At 40.7% G+C, this 9457-nt stretch overlaps 1 pseudogene; it reads right to left on the bottom strand.

Annotated features, from left to right (window-relative positions):
- Positions 1 to 6956, bottom strand: part of LOC107730405 (uncharacterized protein K02A2.6-like) — an 11921-nt pseudogene extending 4965 nt beyond the window's left edge.
- Between the last annotated feature and the right edge of the window lie 2501 nt (positions 6957 to 9457).

Raw genomic sequence — 9457 nt, forward strand, 5'->3', positions numbered from 1 at the left:
GTAGGCAACTTCCTGGTTCTTTGTGACCGTCTCATAATTACAACAGGACTAGCAGGCTTGTTCATTTCAGTGATTATTTCTGAATGTTGAGAGGAATCCCCAGATACTTCAGAGGGATTAGCTTTACTAGAAATTTCCACAGTCCCTGTTCCCTCAGTCTCTTTAGCAACTGCAGGTGTTGAGTTTTCAGGAATGTCGAAATCACGGAATTTACAGTCTATTCCCTCTTCTGAAGTGTTTACAAGCAATTTCTGTCGGGCATGAATTTGATCCACATGCCATCGAACCATTTGCCCATCGCCCAGCATTACTTTATAAGAAAGTGGTCCAGTCACAGTCGCTATATGCCCCGGAATCCAATTCGGTCCATAAATAAAGTTCCGAGTAAGTACTGGATCTCCAAAACAAAAACTCCGTTCACGGGCCTTTTTATCATGATAGATTTTTTGCTTTTGTTGTTGTTCATGAATCTTCCTTGTCAAATCAGGATGTATAAAGTCCATTGAACAGCGTAATTTCCGTCCATACAACATTTCCGTTGGAGAGAGGCCTGTGGTGGTCTGGGAAGTGATCCTGTAACTGAGTAAAACTCGAGACAATTTAGTTGCTATTGTTCCATCAACACTTTTTTTTTTAGCATGGTTTTAACAATTTGGACAGCCCGTTCCACTAAACCATTACTATAAGTATGGTAAGGTGCAGAAGTAACATGCCGTACTCCATTTTTATGAAGGAACTCTTTGAATTCGGCACTAATGAAGCAAGTACCATTATCTGATACAATATGGGGTGCGTTTCCCGTACAACGACGTAACTCGCTGATTAACCACCATAGTACGATGCATTGTTGTTGAAACTAACTAACTAGTCACAACTGTTTCCCGAATCCATAGTACCTGTGTCGCAGATCCATCATTAGAACCACGTTGGTTTGAACTGTCATTATGACGTTCTTCTTCTTTGATGTAATGGCGGACTGTTGCCATGGGCACATACCACCACCTACTGTAAAATGGTTTTCTTCGGCTCGCATTCAATGCGCTTTCGCAGTGACGTTACGTAGGAGTGGAGTAATAACTTAACCATGCAACATTCATTATTTGTACAATAAAACATATAGAGGTCTACACAGAGTTCAAATGTGCTATTTTCTGATCACAAAGTTTATAACTGTTAATTTTATTTCATATGAACTCATTTTTATTTTCTTATTTAATATTGATAAATCAGCGAAATTAAAATAAAAAGAAATTATGGGTTTTGAAAAGACTGTGATTGATCTACTGTTGTGCACACCTGTTGCTTATTTTGCTCAAGATCATTTCCTATTTAAGTCCCCTTGTCATACAGCCATGGTTTAATGAGAGTTGACAGAAAAATGACACGAAAGCCAAAATTGACAAAGAAAGAACTTAGTTATTTTGTAGGAGGTGGAAAATTATAAAATCCAGCTGTTCTCCAAGCTAAAAAACACAATTACGAATTCTGACAAAAAGAAAATTTGGACAGAAATCACACAAAAAATAAATGCTTCTGACAATGGGTATGAGCGAAGCCCAGAAGAAGTGAGGAATAAGGGGAGGGACTTTGCAAGTGTGACCAAACGGAAGGCTGAGGCACATAGAAGGGAAGCAAAAAAGACTGGTGGGGGTATCAATTCAGTTCCTCCTCTGAATGCAGAGGAAGAGAAAGTTTTGGCCATCCTGGGGCCTGAGGCATTGGAAGGGATCCTTGGAGGCATTGATGCATGTGCATCAACCAGGCCTTTGCCTTCAAAGTTGAGCCCTCCAACATCGGGCCTCCTCCAGTCTGGCCCTCCAACATCTGGCCTCCTCCAGTCTGGCCCTTCAGCATCAGGCCTCCTCCAATCTGGCCCTTCAATATCAGCAATGAGACCTGGTCCTGGGCTATTGCTCCCTTCCCCTGACTCACCGCAGTCTGAGGCCGCCTCGTGTGCTGAGCAACATCCTCCTGATATTCCAGAACACCAGCCATTAATCTCCCGACAAAGGATTAACAGGGGACGTTGTGGCTGCAGTGAAAAGCTGCTTCAGTCTAAGAAGAAGAAAATAACTGAACTCCAGGAAATCAGGAAAGAATTGACAGTCCTGAGGGAGCAGCAAGACAGACATCATCAGGAGGTAATGGCCTATAGGAGGGCTAAATTAGAACTATTACAACAACAGGCCAGCAAGCCCTCTTTAACCATGTTTTTACCAACCGACAGTAAGTGCAAATGGCATTATTCATTCATTACTCAGTATGTAAAGTCAAATCATGTGTGGCTGACAGCTTTGTAACTTTTTGAAACTGTGTATTTTCTTTTCACAGATCAACAGATGTAACCCTCTTCATCTTCTTTTTTATTTTTATTTACTTATTTTTATTTTTTGGCTACATTGCCACCATGCCTCCCAAAATCCAACCCCTCGTCCTTGCCGTGGCAGGTGGAAACAGACTGGGTCTGGCAAATGGGGCTCTGGTGAAGCTGTGCTCTGGTGTGGGTTTTCAGTGATAAAGCAGTTCAAAGCCTTCAACAGGTGATTTGAAATACAAAATAAAATATACTATTTTATGTCCAAACATACTCTTTTGTAATATGTACCGTAAGTGTTTTTCTAATACATTTGGCATTCATACAGTAGTTTAACATGTGGAAAAGTAACTTGACTCAAAATAGTATATTAATGCCAGTTCAAAATGTGGGCAATTGCTAATTGAAGATAAAACATTTTTACCATGCCTTGTCATCCCTTATTAAATACCTGAATAATGTGAATTAGCCGAATTATGAAGCTTATGTATGGAATGGAATTCAAACTTTTATTTGACAGTGGTAAGCCACCATCAGATACACTAAAACCATAACTGAAGTTGTCTATGTAAGGATTTCTCAATTCACAACATTACTGTATATCAATGACAATATAAGCCAAACACGGCACAAAACACTCTTTTAAGTACTCAGATCATTTTTAAGAATGGCATGACAATTATGGAAAAACAGTATAACAAACAAAAAACAAAACCGTAATTAATGCATTAATAGGATAATGCTGTACCAAATTACTATAACAAATCTTGGACAGATCACTTGTTTAGGTAGTTAATTTAGATGGATTATTAGCTAAGGTGTTTATCATCTCTCTGATGCATCAACAGCAGGTGTACTAAGAACTCTCCTAATAAAAACAGCATGAATATGTGTTTCAAGTGCTCAACAATGGCAGCTTTACAAAGAATTCTACAGCTTGAGCATAGAAGGCGGCGCAGAAGTCAGACAGTGTACATAAATGCCTACATAAGGACATATTTTACCCCCCTTGACGCATGATGATGCCATCTTGAGAAAATTCCGGCTTCCAAGGAACAAGATCCTTGAATTACTTCAGATTGTGAAACCACACCTTCAGTGGGCCACAAGAAGAAACTATGCCTTAAGTCCAGCGGTGCAGTTGTTAGCTACACTGCATTTTTATGCTGTTGGAAGTTTTATGGAGGTGGTGGGTCATGGCCTAGGTTTCAGCAAGTCTTCAGTCAGCAAAACTGTGACAGCAGTAACACCTTTGCTGTTACAGCTTATGAAGAACATCCTGATTTTCACCAAAACACCAGAAGAAATCCAGCAGGCCAGTCGACAGTTTTATAGTATTGCCAGCATCTCCAGAGTAATTGGCATCATTGATGGCACCCTTATTCCAGTGGCTAGCCCTGTTGTAAATGAGCCATTATACATTTGCAGGAAGGGCTATCCAGCTATTAATGTTAAAATAGTGTGCAATCACCAGGGGATGTTTACTGACATAGTTGCAAAATGGCCTGGGAGCACACATAACTCTTTTGTATGGGCCAATTCTGCCATTTCTGTCTCCCAGCAATTTATGCTGGGAGACAGTGGTTATCCTCTTCGCCCATAACTCACAACACCTGTGCAGCATCCAGCAGGTTTAATCAGACCCATGGAAGGACACGCTCTACAGTGGAGAGGGTTATAGGACTGTGGAAACAACGGTTTCGCTGTATCAGCAAGTCCAGTGGTGGCCTGAAGCTGAACCCCTCCAAAAGCTGCTCTGTAACTGTAGTAACTGCAATTCTCCACAACATTGCAGTCAAGGAAAATGTACAGCTTCTTGATGAGGAAGAGGGGGGTCTTGCTGGTGCTGATGGTGAGGAAGATGGCACTTCTGATGATGATGATCCTTTGAACACACATCAAGGCAGAATGCATCCTGCAGGAGCAGAAGTCAGACAAGTGATAATTTTACAGTTTGGATACTGTATTTTTTGTTTAAATTAATCTGACACTTGTGTTAATAAATATTTTGTTTATTTGCCTATATGGTTTCCACCTGTAGACTTAATGTAAATACTTTTGCAAACAAGAATAGGCTATATTTGTTTTTTATAAAGCCTATGAGAATATTCCATATTCTACTTCTGTGAACACAACACAAAACCACTTACTTATTTATAGCATTGTTGTTCATTTATTTGAGAACATTCATTGACTATATATTGAGTAAAATTTTAAATAGGTCTACCTATGTTAATGTATGAATTTTACACTTTCTTAGCGCTTAACACTCTATGCACTGTATACGTTGAATATGTGAACAGTACAGATAACATTCACTATAAGTGAAAATCTCTAACATACTATGTTACAAATATTTTTATGAGAAATTTGTCTTTGGGAATGTTTTAACAAAGATACTCACTTGCAAACTGACCTTTTCTTCGCACAAACGAAACCAAGGCTGCGTTCCAACCGGCATAAATAATGTTTTCGTAGGGCACTTCGAAGGGAGAATAATTGCGATGGTCATGCTGTTATATCGTTTCAAAGTGAATTTGTAATGAAAATAACCTAAAAATTAATAACATAATATCTGAGCACCACAACATCAAGTCTTCCAAATCACTCAAAGTGGTTGGAGAAATCTTAGAAACGAATAGTGCATAGGGTCGTTAACTGTGAATAGAACACACCCCAGGTGCGGCGCAATCAATGGCGTTGACACAGCAAACTAACAACGACCTATGCCTCTAACCACAGGTGAAGAGCTGTCGTTCCAACGACACAAGTTTGCGATGCAGTTTGCGAATGTTCTGTGGTTTCGGGAAACACAGAATCGTTGAACTATGTTGGTAACGACGGAACTTGCGACCATAATTGGCTAACGATGCTTTTGGGAAACGCACCCCAGATCGGGTAATCCATGGTTACTGAAGCTATTCCGCAAACATTCAATAGTGGAAGCAGATGTGGCTGAATTCACTGGATACACGTCCATCCATTTTGAATGTGCATCATTCAAAACCTAAAACATTTTTCCCATGAATGGTCCTGCATAATCCACATGCAATCGTTGCCATGGTTTATCTGGTCAATTCCAAGGATGCAGTGGGGCAACAGCTGGAACATTTCTATGCTCTTGGCACGTACAACAGGTTTTAACCAGCCTTTCCACATCCTGATCTAACTTTGGCCACCACACATAACTTCTGGCCAAAGCTTTCATCCTAGACACTCCTGGGTGACACTGATGCAATTGTTTCAGAACTTCTGGTCTACCCACACCGGGAATGATTACTCGGGGCCCCCCCAAAGCACACAACCATCCTGTACGCTTAATTCATCTTTCTTTAATGGGAATGGGTCAAACTCCGTTCCTGTTAATTCATGCAAACATCCGTGTTGCACTGTTTCTCTTACCTGAGATAATACTGGATATTTTCTTGTCCACTCTCTCACCTGTTCTGCTGTGATCGGGGTGATATCAGCATTCTCCAGCATTAGAACTCTTTCCTCCTGCTTGGTGGAAGATTCCATTGGCAATGGTAGCCGACTTAGAGCATCTGCGTTACCATGATCTTTGCCAGCCTTGTAGATGATGTTGTATTCATATGCTCTCAGGGTCACAGCCCATCACTGGATTCTAGGAGAGGACATTTGGGGAACAGCTTTTAACTCGTTAAATAAAGACAACAAGGGTTTATGGTCCGTAACGATTGTAAATTTTCGACCATACAAACATTCTAACCCCCCTAACCCTAACCCACTCTAGCAAGAGTTTGGAGATGCTCTTCATCATTACGACCGGTTACCATCATCAAGGAAAACTGCCACATTGCGGAAGACCTTGCAGTACCCCCTCAATGGTCCGTTGGAAGATGGCAGGGCTAGAAGAGACTCCAAAAGGTAAAACACGGTAAGTAAACAGCCCTTTGTGGGTATTCGCTGTAACATATTTCCTGGACTCTGCATCTAATGCAATCTGATGATAAGCATGGCTCATATCCAATTTTGTGAACTTCTGTCCACCCGACAAAGTTGCAAACAAATCCTCTATCCGAGGAATGCGGCACTGTTTCAACTTTGAAACTCTGCTTACCGTTAGCTTGTAGTCCCCACATAGACGTACGGTATTATCAGGTACTACAGGTGCAGCCCATTCAGGGTGCTTAACAGGTTCTATAATGTGTTCTCTTTACAGGCGTTCTATTTCAACTTCAACCTTTGCCTTCATTGCATAAGGGACCGGTCGGGCTTTGAAAAACCTTGGGACTGCTTCCTTATCTACATAAATCTTCGCTGGTGGACCCTTCAATTTCCCCAACTCCTCTTTAAACAATTCTTCATATTGGCTGAGGACTTAGGCAAAGTTAAATGTTTCACCCCTTGCATCCTATGTAGGGCCTCCCATTCCATGCCCAATTCCTTAATCCATCCTCTGCCCAATAAATTGGGTCCTGTTCCGGGTACTACCACTACCGGTAACTCCTTCACTGTGCCTTTGTATCAGACTTCTACTTGTGCAGAACCCAACACGGTTAGAGCTTGGCCAGTATAGGTCTTAAAATACAAAGAACAGGTCTTTAATTCAGGAATTTTATCTGTTTCCCACAATTTGGCAAAGTTGGACCTATTCGTTATTGTCACCCCACATCCTGTATCCACTTCAAACTGTGCATTTGACTCATTAACAGCCAATGTGATGGTCAGTGGAGCTACTTTCAGAATTTCTGTTTCTTGCAAACTGTACACTGTAAAAATACCTTTTTCATCAGATGCAGATGCACTTTTTTCATCTCTACTCACATAATGCATTCTTTGTCCTCCTCCTTTACGTCTTCCTCCCCCTTGGAAGTTGGATTCCCTAAGGGAAGTTTTTGATCTACATACTTTCATTATGTGTCCTTGTTTTACAAATTTATGACATTTCTCAGAAGCAAATCTACATTTGTTAGCCAAATGTTGCAAACTTCTGCATCTGTAACATGCTCTACTTTGACCATCATCTTGCTTTACTGACGTTTTATGCACTCTCACTGAAATGGATGTTTCTGGGCATTGAGCTTGCAAATCTCTCACATCTTTGGCTGTTTCCTTTGCTTGGGCTATTTTCAATGCCTTCTTAAATGTTAAATCAGTTTCTGTCAATAGTCTACGTTGAATACGGTCATCATTTATACCACATACCAGTCTATCACTAAGCATTTCTGTCAGTTTTTCTCCATAGTTACAATCATGAGCCAATTTCCTCAATACTGCTACATAATCAAGCACAGTTCCCCCCTCTTCTCTTGATCTTGAATTGAATTTAAATCGTTGTATAATTTCACTGGGCTTTGGGTTGAAATGCTCTTTAAGTAAGTCCACTAATTCATCAAACGTCTTTGAGCCTGGTTTAACTGGACTTAATAAATTTCTCAGTAGACTGTATGTTTGACTTCCCACAGAGCTCAACAATATAGCTTTCTGCTTGGCTGCTTCTGTAATCTCATTTGCCTCGAAGAAATGCTGCAATATTTCACAATATTCTTCCCAAGACTGGGACTGACTATCAAATGGTGTGACTGTTCCTACCAGATTGGCCATCTTTTCCAAAGCTCCAACTCATAGAGATCCAGTTTTTTCACCTTCCAAGCAACTCCTTTCGTCCTCAAAGTATTCCCATTTGCTTATCCTCGTCGCCAAAATGTAATAACTTGAGATTATTCTTAAAGCACTTGAGCATGAGATCTGTTCAAGATTGCATTTACTCAGCGGAATGCATCAACCAACAGTACACTCAATCACATCACAGGTGGAGTCAATTTACACATGCACTAACTTCTTCTCTGCTGCTTTTTAAGCAAATAACAACAGCATTAGCCTGTCCTCTACAGGTAATCACAACAACTGACACTTCATTGTCACTCTACAACACTAGAGTAGACCATACAAATAAATTATAATTTTTCCAAACCATTGTTTGAATTGCGAACGTAGCCGTTCGAGGAAGGCTTTAAGACCAAGCGGAATCCTCTGCCGCCTAGTCGCTCCCGCTTCACAGTGAGCGGGACTCGTGTTTTGATTTCTGCAAATCAGTTTGGTTGAATGCAGAGATGTGATCAGTTGCGGCTCCTGCCAATTCTCTCAGGGGGGGCAAATGTTTGCATGATTAATGAGGATAGGTCACCCATTCAATTGATAAATTAACGGCTAGTTAAAGATGTAAAGGAAACTGAACTCAGTTTAATAAGAAATAATTGAAGTCACATAAATCACTATTTACACAACTCACTTATATTGCACTGCTCATTTACAACATTACTCACTTATATTACACAGCTCATTTGTATTACACTGCTCACTTATATCACATTACTCCCTTATATTACATTGCTCCATTACATTAACTTACACTGCTCACTTACATTACACTGCTCCCTCACATTACTCACTTACATTACATTGCTCCCTTACATTACACTGCTCACTTACATCACATTGCTCACTTATATTACATTACACCTGTAGTTGTCCATGCGATGTCCGTCACGCTCTCACGCGACTCGACGCTGATTGGACTATTTAGAGGCAGAACAAACAGTGGAAGCTAGAGTAACACTGTGGTTGAATGTGAAAGAAAAAAAACCCTCCCTTTCGCGCTTTGGTGGTGCGTCGCCCAATCGCCCTAATGGAGAAACCGCCCCTGGATGTGATTATTGATTATAAGCACAACATCCAACTAGAAAACATCTACCTTTTACTATTTGCAATAGTTGGACCGAGGCTATGGAATAACCTTCCTTTATCTGTGAAAGCTTCAAATTCGGTCTCTGCAACCTTGCAAGTAAATCACTCGCATATGCGACTAAATCTTCACCCTGGGCGACTAAATGATGTCTAATATTAGCCAATGGCTAATAAATTCTTCGATTTTACTCGCCAGTGTGTGAGTTGGAGGCTAAGTATAAGTTTAGCACAGATATATTTTCACTCGCCAAACACTCTGAGCACTTCAGAGTTTAATTCTCTGTCAAGCGATCTGTGATATTTTTCATTTCACCTCAATGGATGCGTAGTGCATCTGTGTTTGTGTATTTGGCATACCGTAAACTCTAGTGTGAAGGCGTATGACTCGCCGTCGCTTTCTCTCACACGCACAAAGTGAGAGAGTCTTACATA

This window comes from Sinocyclocheilus rhinocerous, unplaced genomic scaffold (genome assembly GCF_001515625.1).
Source record: "Sinocyclocheilus rhinocerous isolate Xijiao unplaced genomic scaffold, SAMN03320098_v1.1 scaffold2503, whole genome shotgun sequence".
Taxonomy (NCBI): domain Eukaryota; kingdom Metazoa; phylum Chordata; class Actinopteri; order Cypriniformes; family Cyprinidae; genus Sinocyclocheilus; species Sinocyclocheilus rhinocerous.